Raw genomic sequence first — 15725 nt, 5'->3', positions numbered from 1 at the left:
CAATGTTGCTTGTCTTCTATTGTAAATAGAGACTTCGGAATTTCAGATGTTTCATTAAAGAACATTTTACCTTTTCTACATTGCGATATAGAAGAACTGTGGATCTCTGAAGAGTATTTCTCCCTACAGAGAACAAAGGAAATGTCCCTCTCCCAGAGCTAAATTAGTAATTAGCATTCAGTGAGTTGAATGAACTTCTAAAAGAAAGTACTGCAGGTCATTCTTAGTTACCTTGCTTATTGTGGCAATGAACTAGGGGGTTTGTGATTTAGCCTGACCCAGACGGATGGATCAAAATGGGGGTTGAACCAAGTCTCACAAATCCTACTTCTTTGGGAAACAAATCATAAGGAGGAGGTTAACAACAATCAGCAACCAGTAGGCAAACGCTAAGCAAAATAAGCAGGAGCTTATAGGTCCCACATGTACAGGTCTGAAAGGATTAGTTAGTTCATCTGTCTTTGGATTTCAAAATAATCATTTCTGCAAATGTAAAATCATTTCAAAATACAATACGTATTAATATTCCCATGAAATAGCCAGAAAAAATAAACACCAATTATGACGAAAATAGAGAGGAAAACAGTGGCAGTATCACCCTTTACAGAGTGACTACAAACCAATTTACAATAATAATCAGTTTCATTAGGTAATATTTCCGAATATATTCCTTCTCAATCCACCTAGTCAAAGAAATAACTAACCGAACTTTCTTCACTAGTTAGAAGATGAAAGAAACAGATGACAGCGGAATTGTGATCATCACTGAGTGATATAAGTTTTTTCAGTCTCAAATAGTAATGTCTGTATTTCCTCATCCCCAAAACAAGCACACACACACCTTTTTTTTTTAGCTTTTTGAAGTGCTTTAATTGGCAGCCAAAGACATTCTTTAGATTCCCTTAGGTGCAAATTTGGCATTTTTCCCCATGATGAACATTCACTCCATCATCAATTAAGGAGCAATCGGTGATATTAAAACACACTGAATATAGTTAAATATTCTACATGGGAACATAATAGCCTCTTGACCTTTACATTCAACAGTTAAGAAAATATTATTTTAGCCATTTCCTCTAATAGACTGTGCTGTATATTCAATTGCTTTCTGTTTCTTTTGTGTTTGTTCAAAGGAAACAAGACAATAAGGATACAGAGGACAGGGTAAGTGCAAGATAAATAATTTTGTGAGGCACAGAGCTCCAAAGATAATCTTCTTCCAAGGTTATTGGAATGATTAAAGAAAGATAAAATGATAGCTTTGACTGAAATAATTCCTAATGACAACACATTAAAATCTATTAATGCAATATTAAGCCTCACTTCTACCAATTAACAAGTTAACTGCAAAGGAAATTCCACTTGACAAAAAATCACCATATTTGTCATGGTAAAAGATGAGGATTATGATGAATATGGTACATCATTTCTTTTTCTTTTTTGTTTTTAGATTTTATTTATTTGAGAGAGAGAGCATGAGCAGGGGGAGTGGCAGAGGGAGAGGGAGAAGCAGATTCTCTGCTGAGCAGAGAGCCCGATGTGGGGCTGTCCATCTAGGGACTCGGGGATCATGACCTGAGCCAAAGGCAGACGCTTAACAGACTGAGCCAACCAAGTTGCCCTCATTTCCTTTTTTCTACATTTATGTGTACTCATATAAATAGACGCATTGATTAGCATTGATTTTATAGCTTGTCCTGTTATTATCACTTGCCAAACTAAAACTAGAATTAAAATATAACTACTGTGATACTTATTATCTTCTCTAACCCTAGAAATGATTTAAGATCAGGGGATCATGAGAGGCCTAAGAATTAAATGTGTTCATCCTCAGCACTAATTTACATATTCTCTCTCAAAATACTCTCGTCCTCATATCCCAGGTTCTACTGTATTATTATTTTTAGACTATCTGGTTTTACAGAATGGAACTAATCACACTCTCCATTTCATTGCACATTATCAGCATCTGTGTAATGCCTTTTTTTTTTTACTTTTCAACTTTTACTATTTTTTCCTTTCATCTACCATCTTCATCTCTCTGCCACCCTTGTGTATTTAATACATGCCTTTCCAGTTGGTCGTTTCTGTTTATTTAGACACATGCATATCCTTAAAAATAAATGTAGTTTTCTGGGTGTGTGTATTTGCTCACCTTAAAGATATTCCCTTATAAATCTCATATTGTTTCTTTTTTTCCCACTTGCCATGATATTTGAAGATTCACCTAGCTGTATGTTAATATAGAACACTAATTCTGAGTACTGCATATAACTTAATTATATGTCTATCTCTCATTTTACTTCCCATTCCTTTCCTGATAGACATCCAGGCTTCCTCCGTTCTTATTGACACAAACAGTGCTGTAAAAAGTATTTTTAGTGATAGGTGCAAGAGACCTGGGATATAACTGCTACATCATATAGAGTGCGTAAGTGTGGTTAATTTACCAAGTACTTCCAGGTTACTCTCTGGCATGACTGCACCAGTTTACACTCCCTAAAGCTGTATGGGAGGTTTCTTTTTTCCCAACATCCTCACCATGACTTAATATTATCAGACTTTCGAATTAGTGTTCTAATTTGCATTTTTGTAATTAGTAGTAAGGGCAAATAACTTTTCAGTTGCTTATTAGCCATTTGGGTTTTCCTGTTTATTTTTGTATATTCTGTTTTGACAGTAGAATGCAAACTTTATGGATGCTGTTATTTATTTGCATCTTCTTTCCTTTCCTGATTAGTTTGATCAGAAACTTATCTAATTAATCTTTTAAAAGAAAAACCAGCTCCGGATTTTTATAGCAATGCCTAGCTCATAGTTGCGCAATATATATCGAATGAATTATGAATGAAGAAATACATGACAAATGAATGTCTTTTGCTGGAGAGTAAACACCTGACCGGCTCAGTGACACAACATGGGTGAGCAGACTGGTCTGCTGGAAGCTGTGGCTCTGCTGAGATCTACTGGGCTCGGCTCCAGCCTGCAGTTCGGTTGAGGGCTGTGATAAGGGGCAACTATCCTTTAGATTTTAAAAATACTTTGTTTTGGGGCGCCTGGGTGGCTCAGCGGTTAAGCGTCTGCCTTCGGCTCAGGTCATGATCCCAGGGTCCTGGGATCGAGCCCCTCACCGGGCTCCCTGCCCGGCGGGAAGCCTGCTTCTCCCTCTCCCACTCCCCCTGCTTGTGTTCCTGCTCTCACAAACTCTCTCTGTCAAATAAATAAAAATAAAATCTTTAAAAATACTTTGTTTAATAAGTTCCATGTTTTAAATTGCCTTTCTTTAAAACATAGGAGAGAAATGGTACAGAACATTTACAACCCAGGAAGCCTAACAAAACACCTTGCAAGCTGACTTGTCAGGAAAATATCTTGAATAAGATCATATTTGATTATTTTCTCTTCTTTATTATAACTTAATATCCTCTACTTATAGAGTCTGACTTCCAATGTAAAGAAGACACTCCAATATGCCAAATTGTTTTACTACAGACTGTCTTAATCTCTCAGGAATATAACAGCTACCCAAGGTGGGTCACAAAAAAAGGAAACAAACAAAGCATGTTTCAGAAATTTGTGTGAAATTCATCATATGTGAAGGCATATTGCCACTCTGCCAGCATCCATAACCATACCAATTGTTAACATTTTGATGCAACTCCGTATCCATTGGTAAATCGACTCTACCTGGAGCCCCTCCCCACTGCCTCTCCACTGCCCCAGTCTGTCCCAAATATATTCATAATCCCCATGGGAAAAACACAGCAAGAGCCTCCCAGAACCTGCTCCAGCGCTTTAGCTGGTGTCTGCTCTGATTGGTCAGTGCCCCATGCTCTACTAGATATATTTTAAATATCACCTCCAATGGTAGGAAATAGTGCATATTCACACATACAACTTGAATTGTAAATAAAGTCATGGTAGGGCTTTTTTGGCCTTTGTTCCTCCAGTAAATACACACATATACATATGACACACATGCTTACTCTATAAGAGCGTTAGGCGTCTGCCTTTGGCTCGGGGCATGATCCCAGGGTCCTGGGATAGAGGCCCGCATCAGGCTCCCTGCTCAGCAGGAAGCCTGCTTCTCCCTCTCCCACTCCCCCTGCTTGTGTTCCCTCTCTCTGTCTGTCAAATAAAGTCTTAAAAAAAAAAAAAAAAATCTCGGGGGCAAAGAAAGCAGTCCAGTCTTGTTTTTCCCTAAAGCTATTTGTATTAAAGCTGCCTCCAGCAGTTTCTGTTCCAAACACAATGCAAAGCTTTGCTTCTTCCCTACTTTCCACTCCTAGTTACCTTCTGAATTCATTCCTTTTCTTGATCGAACACTTCCTCCCACAGTGTTGTCAAATATCTTTGTGCGTCCGCCTTCTGAGTCCTTGTATGTCTTACGATAACTTATTCAACCTTACATATAATTAATTAGATAACAAATTCTAGCTTCTAAGTTCTCTTATATTAACACTTTCTCTGTGCTCTTTCCATCTAGATACTAATATTATTCTTTAATCTTTCCAAATTCATAAGTCATTGTGTCTTAAATTTTCTGTTTTTTTAGTTCAACTTTGTATCTTCCTAATTCCTTCTGGAGATGTTCCCTGACCTGGTATTACAGCTTACTAATTTGTTTTTCAAGTGTCTTCACTCTGATAAACAGTAGCCACAAAACAGCAAAAAGGTGTAGCTGACACTGTACTTACTGTGTTATTTCATATAGTAGGTTTTTCATATTCAGTATTTCCAATTAGTGCTTCATAACTGATTTTCCTGATGCATGTTTCCAATTTTTTTCCTTTAGTTCCCTAACATTATTTTTTATTCTTTTTAAAAATCCTTGTTGGGTCTGGTCCATTCATTTGATTTCCTCTTTTAAAAGATTTTTCAGTTTGCTTACTTTCTTTTCATACTACTTTCATTCTTCCTTTGTTATTTTTTTTCCTGTGTCTCTTAGGATCTGGAGTAATATCAAAATGATTTAATAACCAGATAGCATGGACACCAACTAATCCTAATAGAATGTTGAACATACTGGAATAGATAGATGCCCATGTAACTACCTGGTAGTAGTTTGCTGAATGACAGCCCAATTTGGGACTATCAGCTACCTTTGCTAGTTATACGTACCATCATATCCTGATTAATATCTCTAAAATGCAAAGTTCTTATACCAAAAATCTCTGCCCAGTGACCCAATTCTGATGTTGATCTGTTATAAATTGGTTGGCAACATATTTTTGAAATCTTCTCCCTGCAACAATTGAAATATAATTCACATTTTATTATGAACAGTATGATTTTTAAAATTATAAAATGTTTAAGATGTTAGAAGTTAAAATAAAACACTTTCAAGAAAAGCCTGTAGTTATGAATATTCTGTTTATCATCCAGGGTATTCTTTTTATTTCCAAATTAGATGACCTGACACAATATCGAATTATAATCATGGATTATTTTACATAGAGTTTTTATATCAAAATTTATCAAAACAGTTGTGAGCTTTATTTGATACTACAATACTTCCTGTTCTCTTTTAAAATATTTGGCTCTAACATTCAAGCGTCAGAGTATCTCTTCCTAGGAACTTGCTTTCAATTAGCCTATCTTGCCACTAGATGGAGAGTGATGACAGTGTACATACAGTCTTGTAACCAGTCAGTCTTTAAAGATAGCTGTTTAAGGGTAATGCTTATGTTTGGGGCCTTGCCTTCATCTAGCAAAAGATTAATATTCTAGTTTCAAAGGTGAATTGAGACAAGTTTTTCCCCTCTAACTCACTAAATATGAATAAAACAAGGCTTCTTTTTAATTCCTCTTCTAAATCTCCCCATATTTATTTGAGAAAAGTAAGGGAGAATTGATAGCTCCAGGAATAGTAAGTAAGTAATCAATCTGTCCATGCATCAGTTAATCTCTTATCATTTCAGTCTAGATGCTGAACATGCTGCATGCCAGAAGAAAAAGATGTACAAACTGTTGTCCTGACAGGCTGAGGGTTCCCCAGAATTCATTCAGCCACATTAATCAGGAAAGGATAGAGATTCCACCAGCAGATTCCAGTCAATGGAATTACAGCTGTCTGTTTGGACCTTTCAAACCTCCCTGAACCAAAGCACTCTTTCGTACAGAGCTTCTCTCCTTCCAGGGTTCTTACTGTGAGTGGCAAGACATTCAGAGGCTGAACCCACCCACAAGTAACCCACAGACCTCATAAAACTATACTGATAGATATTCAGACATTTACAATTCATGTCTAGCGTTTGCACCCCAATTGAAGTGGCAGCCTCATAATCAAGTTACATAATCTTACTTTTAAGTTAAAGCCTACAGGCTTGACTAAGTTTAATTTTAGATACAGTAAAAGAAGAAAGTTTCCTTAATACTTATTTGAAAGACATACTATTTATCTACCAATACAGGGCTATAGTAAGAGGCCACTAGACCTTAAAGTTACTTATTTAGCAATAAATATGTGTGGATGAACAAAACAATTGTTACATTTCTCATCATTTGAGATAATGAATAAATGCATTGTTGAGAAAGACTGGGGGAATAGGTAAAGACTTGACTGTAATTCACCTACGGTAAGAATTAAAATATTCAAACTCACTAGCAAAAAAAAAATCTTAGGGTTTTCGTGTGTGTGTGTGTGTGTGTGTGTGTTTTAAGTAAATTCTACTCCCAGTGTGGGGCTCCAATTCATGACCTCAAGATCAAGAGTCATATGCTCCATCTACTGAGCCAGCCAGATGCCCCTGAAATTCTTAGTTTTGTTTTTTTATATAAAGTATTTTATTTATTTATTTGCCAGAGAGAGAGAGCACCCACACAAATAGGGGAGAGTGGCAGGCAGAGGGAGAAGCAGGCTCCCTGCTGAGCAGGGAGCCCGACATGGGGCTTGATCCCAGGACCCTGGGATCATGACCTGAGCTGAAGGCAGACACTTAACGGACTGAACCACCCAGGTGTCCCGGAAATTCTTAGTTTTTTTTTTTTTTTTTAGGATTTTTTAATTTATTCATTTGAGACACAGAGATACAGAGAGAGTGAACACGAGCAGGGGGAAAGGCAGAGGGAGAGGGAGAAGCAGGCTCCCTGCTGAACTAGGAGCCTGATGTGGGGCTCGATCCCAGGACCCTGGGATCATGACCTGAGCCAAAGGAAGACGCTTAACCATCTGAGCCACCTAGGAGCTCCAGAAATTCTTAGTTTTATAAATGATGTGTCATTTTCCTTTTCTTTTCTTTTCTTTCTTTCTTTCTTTTTTTTTTTTTTTTTGGAGAGAGAGAGTGTGTGGGGGAGGAGGAGGTGCAGAGAAAAAGAGAGGGGGAGAGAATCTCAAGCAGGCTTCATGCTCAATGCAGAGCCCTACATGGGGCTCAATCTCATGACCCTGAGATCATGACCTGAGCTGAAATCAAGAGTCAGACGCTGAACCAACTGAGCCACCCAGGCGCCCTGTGTCATTGTCTTTTTTAAAAATACAAATGAGGGGCACCTGGGTGGCCCAGTCAGTTAGGCTCTCAGGCTCCCTGCTCAGCAGGGAGTCTGCTTGAGATTCTCTCCCTCTCCCTCTGCCCCTCCCCCCTACTCTCTCTGTCTCTCTCTCTGTCTCTCTGTCTCAAATAAATAAATAAATCTTAAAATAAAAGAAAAAAGAAAAATACAAATGCATTAATCATGATTGACAATAGGGAACATAAACGGTTATAAGTTTCCAAGAGGGCAATTTTGCAATGATTATAAAAAATTTGAACAGAATTCATATTGTTTGACTCAGAGATTTCACTTATAGGAATTATAGGAATACAATTTATAGGAATTTCACTTATAGGAATATAGGATTTCACTTATAGGAATTTAATTATTTATCAAAGGGAAAAATATATATCAATCTAAAATCAAAATTCGAAGAAGGGTTAAATAAGTTATGATTCAAGTCTCTACTTCCGTATCAGTCTATTTCTAATATTCTTCCTGTGCCTTTGAGGTTGGAGGGTAAAAACTACGTATACCAGATGCCTTCACTGTTAAGGTGGTGGATGGGTTTGTGTTCCCCCAGTCAGGGACACCAGGTCCATGGAGGCAGGACTCACAGCAGGGGCTGTTTGTGGTACTGCAAACCCAGTGGAGCCAGCACTGTTCTTTTGGTCACCACCCTGTGGTTTGATGACTTCCCAGAGGCAGTCCTGCCTCCAGAATGCAGAATTAGCAGGCGAGTGGAAGTTACCAGAAGTTCACTTAGTTCCTGCCATTCCAAAGAGTTTAAGCCATCAGATACCAAGTAATAAATTTTTGCTTAAACTCGGTAGGACAGTCTGCAAGTGCACCCCATATCCAATAACTCATCTCATATGATAGAATATGACATATCAATTTAAAAATCACATTGTTGCAGGATCCTTGAACTCAAGGTGGTCAAGAAAGAACTCTTGAGACATTTTACAGTGCAACTTAGTATATTTAAGCAACACCAGACCGCGGGCCGGATCCATGGGTAGACAGGGCTGCGCTTTTGCTATATGAAGCTGGTGATTATATGCTTAGTGTTCAAGGGGGAGGGGACATGCAGGGAATATTAGATCATAAGTGTTTGCTTCAAATTTCTATTTGTAAAACTACTTTCACGAGATTTTTCTGGTGCTTGCCATTCAGCTGCGTATTAGCTATCAGTGAGATGTACAGACAGTCATGAGACCCTTTAAGAATGTAGCAACCAGCACGTATTTGATCCTTATCGGAATTATGCAGGCTATAGGTCAGCCTTCTGGGCTAAAGGTGAACATTTTTCTACTTCTATTCTTCACCAACATTGTCAAAATTAAGATTTGATGATATACAAGTAAATTTCTAACTTTTTTTTACTGGGTCAATTTATTTTTCACTGATTTATAATTTATCCATCATTACTTATGCCAAAAACTGTTTTCTTAAAGGGCCTCTACGTCTTTAAGAGCAAACACTTAAATACATGTAATAAATTAAATCTGGTTGTAGGGAAAATTACAAATGATTTTTTTTTTTAACTCAGATTTCCTTTCTGCTGTTCACCTTAAGCCAAGATTGCTGTTCTTCCCAGTTTCCCTCAAAAGCATTTGTTTTTAGGAGTAATGCAGTTAATTATTATCCTGTTCTTCAATATTCAAACAAATCTGGCTCAAACTCACATAAATGGCATAAGTCCTGCATATCTCCTGCTTCCAGTTGTTCAGCTAATTCTTGAGAAGAGATGGAGGGTGGGAGGGTTGCTTCGTTTTGTTTTTGGTTTTTTTCCGAACAGTTAATCTAGTGGTCTTCTGCTTGTTGTCCCCATTCTTTATAAGAGGGTAAGGGAAGAGTACAGAAATGTCTTTCCCTCTGATACCAATTACACTACTTGCCTTACCTGTGTCAAATTAATTAAAGAGGCCGTTAGCCTGAGGTGGCTCTAAATGCCCTGTTGGCCCAGGTAAGCAAACCAACCTTAAGCTTGTAAATGCCTCAATGTTACTACATCAAAAGCTAACAACAACCAACCACAAACAGCTAACTAGGATTTAAACTAAAGCCACTCAATAATTTCCTTACTTTGCTTCAGTTTTTTCTCTATAAAACTCTCTTCCCAGCTCCTAACTACTTCTGGTTTGGCACTACCCAATTTACATTGATTTTTGCTCAGATAAACTCAAAATTTTTAATATGGCTCAATTTATCTTTTTAATAGCAGATGGAAGAAGCACAGTCCATTTTAGTTTTAAATATGTTTTCTACCTCCATTCTACAGGATGACTCAGTCATCATATTTTCATTTGAAAAACATGTAAACCTGAGACCACTCCAATATGTTCTGCATATGTTTGTAGACATCTTTGGGATAAAGATTATACAATGTAGATCAAAGGTAAAGTCAATCGTTCAGAGGAAGGACTACAAGAGAGTTTCTAAAAAATGCCACTTTTTATTTTTTTCTTCAGCCTCTAGAACTGACTGGAGTTAAGAGCTAATCGTATGAGTCTTCCTGTTACCCTACTTGGTCTTTCCAGGCTGCCATGACTAGAAGGCAGTTTGGTAAGCAGGCTCACGTGGGATTTAAGATTGGCTAGTTCTGGGCTCAAGTTTGAGTTCTTCTACATACTTTTGTTTGGCCAAATAAGTTAACCTGTTTCAGTGTCTTCATCTTTAAAAATGGGGATTATAAGAATACCTTCCTCATAAGGTTATTATGCAGATTCAGTGAGATAATGCATGCAATTAAATTTTAGCATTTAAGAGTATAAGGTCCTGGGGTTGTCTAAGTGGTGAAGAAAATGACCCAAACTGGACTTATAGTCCTTACAGTCCTGATTCTTCTTTTATAATCCTGCTCTCTACTAATACATCTTTTAGATGATTGTCAAGAACAGGTATTATTTCCTTCTCTGAGCTAGGTATAATTTTGGTTCTTTTAAAATAAATAATGAGAAGAAAATTTCAGAGCAGCGATAATGGTAGAACATGTTACATAGGGATTAAATAAGTAAATGCATGGAAAGTGTAAAATAAACTGACTAATAGTAACAAAATAAATCTCTGCCTATTTCTAGATAATAGAAGCAGTCAGAACTCTTCTCTCTTTTGAACTAATTAAGTATCTAGTCATGTCCCAAGAGCTTGACCGCAAATTGTGGGGAAAACTTCATGTCCTATTCCTCTTCCCTCAAAAAAACAAAGCATGGTAAAACTGCCACCAGTAATAACTCCGAGAACAGCACACCCAGCGGTGCCTTCAGCTCAGGTCATGATCCCTAGGGTCCTGGGATCAAGCCCTGCATAGGGCTTCCTGCTCAGCGGGGAGCCTGCTTCTCCCTCACCCTCCGCTACTCCCCCTGCTTGTGTGCACTCTCTTTCTGTCAAATAAATAAGATCTTTAAAAAAAAAAAAACAAACACCACCACCACCACCAGTAATACTAACAGTAACTTTCATCTTTTGAGCACTCACTGCAGTGTGCCAGATACTACATGTGCTTTACTTGCTGAATTTGCACAGTCACTCTCTGAGCTAGGTATTATGATCTGCATGTACCCTCAGAGATTAAGACACAGAGTAGAAAGGGGTTAATTTGGCCAATAGCTCCTAAATGGCAGAGTTTAGATTAGAATAGAGAGCCTGATTCCAGTGTTCCTAAAGAGAAATCAAAATCTGCAGAGTTGGGCTGCCCACAAACAAAATTACTAGATGCATAGAAGCTTATAGACTTATTTTAAAATGTAAATCCAATCATGTTATTCTTTTGAATCACTTGAGATGCCAGTTAAAAGGGCAGATTACCAGGCCTATATCAAACCCCTGAATCTGATCTCTAGGATTAAGACTAAGAATCTGAATTTTCAATATATTTTCCTTAGGAATTTATGCACAATACAAGATTTGACTTTGGAAACTCCAGATCAAGAGGACCAAGTTCAAACTTTATTTTGGCGCAAAAACCAATATCTTGAGCAGTGTCTACCACAAAATAGGTGTTCAATAAATACTTGTGGGGAAAAAAAAACCCAAGGAGTCAGAAAGGGGAAGGGGGGGGAAGATAGGTCTTGCTGCTTAAATTTTAGATAAAATTAAGGCTTAAGACAGAAATAAGGAGAATACACCAGATATCCTACAGAAATTCTGCACATATTAATTCCATTCCACTTTCTGCTTTGTTTTTCTTTCCCCAAAAGGTTACATAGCCCTTGAAAAACAAGTGCAATGATTAACTGTCAATTTAACTATTTCACTTTTTATTTTTATATTTTAAAAGATTTTATTTATTTATTTGAAAGAGAGAAAGAGAGTGAGAGAAAGAACACAAGCAGGTGGGGGGAGGGGTGGGTAGAAGGAGAAGCAGACTTCCACGGAGCAGGGAGCCTGATGCCAGATTGGATCCCAGGACCCTGGGATCATAAACTGAGCCACCCAGGTGCCTGTTAACTATTTCACTTTTTAATGCCTTTCATTCTTTCCCTTTTTATTATACCTTTCTCTGCTTACCTTGGCATGTGAACTGGTTGTTCTGGTCAATCAGTCTGGATGGAAGCATTAATTTACTTGCACTGAGGTCCTTCATTGCCATGCATAGCCACACATGAACAAAAGTAGTGGCTGCACATTCCAGTTAGCCCACAGCAGTTTTTAGATGTTTCTGGAAATTTGGCCTGAACGCTGCTTCAGAAAGACTGACACAATTTAAATCCAAACTTACCCAAGTAAAAAGTCTCCTAATGATGGTTTTGAAGAGCAGTTTTAGACTTATCATAAAATTGTAAGGAAGGTACAGAGATTTCCCATGTACCCCCTGCCCCTACACATGCAGAACCTTCCTCATCAACATCCCCCACCAGAGTGGTACATTTGTTACAACTGATGAACCTATGTTGACATTATCACACAGAGTCCATAGTTAAGATTAAGGTTCACTTTTGGTATTGTACATTCTATGGGTTTGGATAAATGTATTTATCATTATAGTATCACATGGAGTAGTTTCACTGCCTTAAAAATCACGTGCCTTACCCATTCATCCTTCTCCTACCTCTAACCCCTGGCAACTATGGACATCCAGATGGCTACCAAACTCACGAAAAGATGCTCAACATCACTCATCATCAGGGAAATGCAAATCAAAACTACAATGAGCTAACACCTCACACCTGTCAGAATGGCTAAAATTAACAACACAGGAAACAACAGATGTTGGCAAGGATGTGGAGAAAGGGGAACCCTCTTACACTATTGGTGGGGATGCAAACTGGTGCAACCACTCTGGAAGAGTGGAAGACAGTATGGAGGTTCCTCAAAAAGTTAAAAATACAACTACCCTATGATCCAGCAATTATACTACTACGTATTTATCCAAAGGACACAAAAATACTGATTCGAAGGGATACATGCACCCCGATGTTTATAGCAGCATTATCTACAATAGCTAAATTATGTAAAGAGCCCAAATGTCCATTGGCCAATGAATGGATAAAGAAGAGGTAGTATATACATATATTATGGAATATTACTCAGCCATAAAAAAGAATGAAATCTTGCCATTTGCAATGATGTGCTTCACCTATTCATCCTTCTCCCACCTGTAACCCCTGGCAACCATGGATCTTTTTACTGTCTTCATAGTTTTGCCTTTTCCAGATGTCTTCTTTGGAAAAATGTCTATTCATGTCTTCTGCCCATTTTTTAACTAGATTACTTGGTTTTTTGAGTGTTGAGTTTTAGAAGTTCTTTGTAGATTTTGGATACCAACCCTTTCTCAGATACATCATTTGCAAATCTCCCATTCCCAAAGTTGCCTTTTAGTTTTGTTGATTGTATCCTTCATTGTGCAGAAGATTTTTATCTTGATGAAGTCCCTATTGTTCATTTTTGCTTTTGTTTCTCTTGCCTCAGGAGATATACCTAGAGAGAAGTTGCTATGGCTGACGTCAAAGAGGTTACTATCTATGTTCTCCTCCAGGATTTTGATGGTTTCCTTTCTCACATTTAGGTCTTTCAACCATTCTGAATTTATTTTTGTGTATGGTATAAGAAAGTGGTCCAGTTTCATTCTTCTGCATGTGGCTGTCCAGTTTTCCCAACACCATTTGTTGAAGAGACTGTCTTTTTCCCATTGGAAATTCTTTCCTGTTTTATTGAAGATTAATTGACCATATAGTTATGGGTCCATTTCTGGGTTTTCTATTCTGTTCCTTTGACCTATGTGTCTGTTTTTGTGCCAGTACCATACTGTCTTGATGACCACAGCTTTGTTATATAACATGAAGTCCAGAATCATAATGTCTCCAGTTTTGCTTTTCTTTTTCAGCATTGCTTTGGCTATTCAGGGTCTTTTAGGATTGTTTGTTCTAGCTCTGTGCAAAATGCTGGTGGTATTTTGATAGGGATTTCACTAAATATGTAGATTGCTTTGAGTAGTATAGATATTTCAACAATATTTGTTCTTCCAATCCATGAGCATGGAATGTTTTTCCATTTCTTTGTGTCTTCTTCAACTTCTTTCATCAGTGTTCTATAGTTTTCAGAGTACAGATTTTGACCTCTTTTTTAGGTTTATTCCTAGGTATCTTATTATTTTTGGTGCAATTGTAAATGGGATCAATTCCTTGATTTCTCTTTCTGCTGTTTCATTATTGGTATACAGAAATGCAGCAGGGTGCCTGGGTGGCTCAGTCAGCTACATGTCTGCCTTTGGCTCAGGTCATGATCTTGGGATCCTGGGATTGAGCCCTGCATTGGGGGGGAGGGGGGGGGTTTCTGCTCAGCAGGGAGTCTGTGTCTCCCTTTCTCTCCATGATCTCTCTCGCTCTCACTCAAATAAATAAAAATAAATCTTAAAACAGAAGAAATGCAACAAATTTCTGTACATTGATTTTGTTCCCTGAGACTTTGCTGAATTCATGTATCAGTTCCAGCAATTTTTTGGTGGAGTCTTTTGGATTTTCTTTTGGATTTTCTCCATTGAGTATCAAGTTGTCTGCAAAAAGTGGACTTCTTTCTTGCCAATTTGGATACCTTTTATTTCCTTTTGTTGTCTGGTTGCTGAGGCAAGGACTTCCAGTTCTATGTTACATAACAATGGTGAGAGTGGACATCTCTGTCATGTTCTTGACCTTAGGGGAAATGTTCTCAGGTTTTCCTCATTGAGGATGATGGATCTTCTGTATATGGACTTTATAATGTTGAGGTATTTTCCCTCTATCCCAACTCTGTTGAGGGATTTTATCAAGGATGGATGCTGTATTTTGTCAAATGCTTTTTCTGCATCTATTGAGAGGATCATATGGTTCTTACCCTTTCTTTTATTGTGGCATATCACACTGATTGATTTGCAAATATTGAAGCACCTCTGAAGCCCAGGAATAAATCCCACTTGATTGTGCTGAATGATTCTTTTAATGTACTGTTGGATTTGATTTGCTAGCATCTTGTTGAGAACTTTTACATCCATGTTCATCAGGGATATTGGCCTGTAATTCTCTTTTTTAGTGGGTCCATTGGTTTTGGAATCAAGGTAATGCTAGAAGTTTGGAAGTTTTCCTTCCATTTCTATTTTTGAGAAGAATAGTTTGAGAAGAATAAGTATTAACTCTTTATTTTTTTAAGATTTTATTTGTTTATGTATTTATGTATGTATGTATGTATGTATGTATGTATGTATTTCAGAGGGAGGGAGAGAGCTTGTGAGCAGGGGGAAGAGCAGAGGGGGAAGGAGAGAATCTCAAGCAGACTCCCCACTGAGCATAGAGCCCAACGAGGGGCTTGATCTCACAACCCTGAGATCATGACCTGAGCCAAAATCAAGAGTTGGAGGCTTAACCAACAGACCTATCCAGACACCCCAGTATTAACTCTTTTTAAATGCTTGGTAGAATTCCCCTGTGAAGCCATCTGGCCCTGGACTTTTATTTATTGGGAGATTTTTTTTTTTATTACTGATTAAATTTCTTTGCTGGTGATTGGCCCGTTCAAGTTTTCTATTTCTTTCCATTTCAGTTTTGGTAGTTTATATGTTTCTAGGAATTTATCCATTTCTTCCAGATTGCCCAGTTTGTTGGCATATAATTTTTCATAGTATTCTCTTATAATTGTTTGTATTTCTGTGGTGTTGGTTGTGATCTCTCCTTTCATTCATGATTTTATTTATTTGGATCCTTTCTCTTTTCTTCTGGATAAGTGTGGCTAGGGGCTTATCAATTTTATTAATTTCTTCAAAGAACCAGCTCCTGGTT

This window comes from Leptonychotes weddellii, chromosome 2, assembly GCF_054177405.1.
Source record: "Leptonychotes weddellii isolate Sample4059 chromosome 2, ASM5417740v2, whole genome shotgun sequence".
Classification (NCBI taxonomy): Eukaryota; Metazoa; Chordata; class Mammalia; order Carnivora; family Phocidae; genus Leptonychotes; species Leptonychotes weddellii.
This window is presented reverse-complemented; position numbering follows the sequence as displayed.